The sequence below is a fragment of the Myotis davidii genome, unplaced genomic scaffold (genome assembly GCF_000327345.1).
Source record: "Myotis davidii unplaced genomic scaffold, ASM32734v1 scaffold332, whole genome shotgun sequence".
Taxonomy (NCBI): domain Eukaryota; kingdom Metazoa; phylum Chordata; class Mammalia; order Chiroptera; family Vespertilionidae; genus Myotis; species Myotis davidii.
Window position 1 is genome coordinate 5,011,921 of NW_006285779.1, and position 3,511 is coordinate 5,015,431.

Consider the following 3,511-nt stretch of genomic DNA (forward strand, 5'->3'; position numbering starts at 1 on the left):
CCTGGGCCCCCAGCCCAGAGCCAAAGTCTTTGGGGATGGGGCTCAGGGACCCACATGATTAACTGCTCCCTGCCTGAGATTCTGATGCACTCACTGTCTAAAAACTGATCCAGTCCAAACTCCCATTTTACAGACGGAAAAACTGAGGCCCAAGTTACAATGCCATGAGTGGCTGAGTCAGGACCACAGGACCAGAACTCAAACTTATTTCTCAGTCTTTCTCTGCTTCTTTCTTTCTTCCCTCTCTCCCTTCCCCCCTTCCTTCTTCCATCTTTCTCTTTATTTCAAAAACATAGATTTTTCCGCCCCTAACCAGGCAGTTCTGCTCCATTTGGTAACAGAATTCAGATTTCCTGTTTGCATTTAAATAACATTATATATTTTTTCTTTTAAAGCCATAATTCTTTTAAAAATCCGTAACAAGAAAAGATGGTTTGGAACATAGGAGTGAGTAGCCATAACATCCATCTGCCAGGGGAAGCTAAGACCTGGGAAGAGGACAGCTGGGAGAGTGGAAGTGAATGGAAGCAGTGTTACTAATTTATTCATCACACTGTCAGCAAACAGCCAGCAGGTGGCTGGTGCTGGGAATTCAGCAGCACCTAAGCCAGGGTCCCTGCCTCTGTTCAGTCAGCTCACGTCACAGGATCTCTCTGACTAAAAAATGAAACCAATGAGCGAGAGAGCCAGTGCTTGGGCAGGAGGAGTCAGGGGCAGCAGCGAGGGATGAGCACACAGCCCCGGCCCAGCTTTGTCCTCTCCTGTGACCAGTCCCCTTGGCTCTCTTCTTCCTGGAGGGGAAGAATCTGTGGTCCAAGGGTCAGATACAGTGTTTTTATTCCCAGGCTGGCCACATGCTTGGTTTAAGACCAGAACCCAGGATGGGGGTTGGGGAGGAAGGACGTTCCCAAAGCATCAGTGCCCCGTGTGCTGGGGACAGACACCCCAGAGGCAATGAGCTGCGCTCCCTGACAGCCTGCAGACGTAGCTGACCACGCAGAGCCAATAAACACCATCTGCTTGGCCTCTAATAAGTCCCCACCTAGTTTGAAGGGGTCCCTACTTAAGCAGTCCTTGAGAAACTTGGGAAATATGGCTGAGTATGAAAGGTTTATTAAGCAGGATGTTGGAGACATTAGTGGTACCATTCAGCTCCTCCCCCAAAATCTTTTTTTTTTTGGCATGGATTTGCTTTGCCCTAGGTGATTTCCAACCATTCTTGTCTTCTTCCTCCTCTGTGTCCTAATCTCAGTGACCCTTTAAAATCATATAACATCCTCCAAAGGGACTTGTGCAGCTTTGAGCAGGGTTGTCAACGGGGACTTACATAAAATCTGGGGTCGAGGGAGACATACAATGATTTCTGCGAAGGCCACTTTCTGTTCCAACCTAAATGTTGAAAACGTACTAGCAAAACCATTCTTAATAAATACATGCCAACTGATTACCTGAAAACATAAAACTGCCTTATGAAAATAAACTCTGTCTTCCACAGTCAGTTCACTGTACCCCTCAAGTGCGGTCCCGGCAGAGGGGGAAGCACTGCGAAGGCAGACGGAGGAGCAGAAACTGCCCAGTGGGCTCGGAGTGGGGAAAGTCCTGTGGCTGCAGCACAGGGACGTGAGGTGGCTGAGGCCGAGGACACTGCTCCGGGGTCCTGTCTCCGCCCCCAGACAGTCACCTCGGAAACCCACAGCTCCCCACCCGCAAGAGGCAGAAGACAGAAAAGAGAAAACCATGGCTGTTGATATTCACTGTGTGCTTCCTAACTGCAGAGCACCGTGCTAGGAGATTTCCTTGCATTCTCTCCCTGCATTTCCGCAATGACTGCACAAGGAAGGCATTATTCCCTGCTTCACCGATGAGCTAGCTAAGGTGGGGTTTAAACTCGCCCCACCACACACACCCCCAGGGATATAAATTACATAGTAGGGATTATAGGCAATAATTCTCTAATAACTATGTATGGTGTGAGGTGGGCACTAGACTTGTTGGTGGGAGCACCTTGTAAGTTTTATATACATGTCTAACCACTATGCTGCACACCTAAAACTAATATAGTAGTAAATGTCAACTACAGTTACAAATTATTTTTAAAACAAACAAATTCAGGCCCTCTAAACTCCAAAGCCTATACCTTTAAAAAACATACACACACCATAGAGAGAAGATGAATATAAGTATCTGTGCCTATGAAGACAAGAGCATGGCTCATAGTTTCCCATGTTTATTCATCTATTTTTGTCTTTGAAAAGCATTAATTTTTTAAAAAAACATACAAGCTCCCTAACTGGTTTGGCTCAGTAGATAGAGCATTGGCCCAGGGACTGAAGGGTCCTGGGTTCGACTCCAGTCAAGGGCACATACCCCAGTGGGGGGCTTGGTCCCCGGCCCTGTTGGGGGCGTGTGCTGCAATCAATGTGCCTCTCTCACATTGTGGTTCTCTCTCTCTATCTCTCCCCCTCCTATCCACTCTCTCTAACAATCAATGGGAAAATATCCTCAGGTGAAGATTAACAACAACAAAAGCAAAAAACATACAAGCCGTACATATTTAATACATTTTTATAAAAGCCAAACAATTCAGAGTGAATGGAATGAAAAGTAAGACTTCTCCTTGACATTCCCTATATTCAAAAACATAGATGTAACAAGAGCATATTGGAGAAAATTTTTAAAGAGAAAATAAACAATTATCCCTCCACCTCAATGAAACAACTGGGAGTAAGTTGGAATATTGTCTTTCAGTCTGGTTTTGTCTGTACTTGGGGTGTTTGTTGTGTGATATGCACTGGACGTATTTTGCAGCCTGGTTTCCTCTAATAACGTCAGGGGCATTTTCTATGTCATCTGCCTGGTCTTCTTATCCCTCGGAGTTAATGCCTGGGTGACATTTGAGTCAGAGCCATAGTTTGCTTAACCACCCCTGACTGCTGAGCATTTAGATTGTTTCTAATTATTTGCTGTGATTAAGATCTCCATGCATTTTTTTTCTTTCTATGGTTTGGATTATTTCCCTAGCATTCCCAGAAGTTGACTTACTGGGTCAAAGGGTGTGAACATTCATAAGGCTCTTGATCCATAGTGCCAAATTGTTTTCCAAAAGGACTGAACCGGTTTTCTCCATTTGGAAGTTTGCTACTTTCTCTGTGTGAGTCGTTCTGGGGAAAGGCTTTGTTTAAGTCTTCTTACTCTGTTTAATCAAAATCACTACATTATACTTTAACTTTGCTGTTTCCTACAGCCCCTTTCAAAGTCTGTTGACAATGTTTGACCATTTGATTACGGGGTGGAAGATTCATACTGGTCTCCCTGTCTCCAGGCTCTTCCTGCCTTCAATCTGTTTTGCACACTTCAGCCAGATCCATTCTTTTGCAAACATCACTTGCCTTCTGCCACTGCCTTGCTCAGTAACTTGAATTGACTTTTTATTTCCTCCAGGATCAAGTCCAAACTGTTCTACTGGGCCCTGAAGACCCTCCATAACCGGGTCCTACCCCCCCCCTTCCCA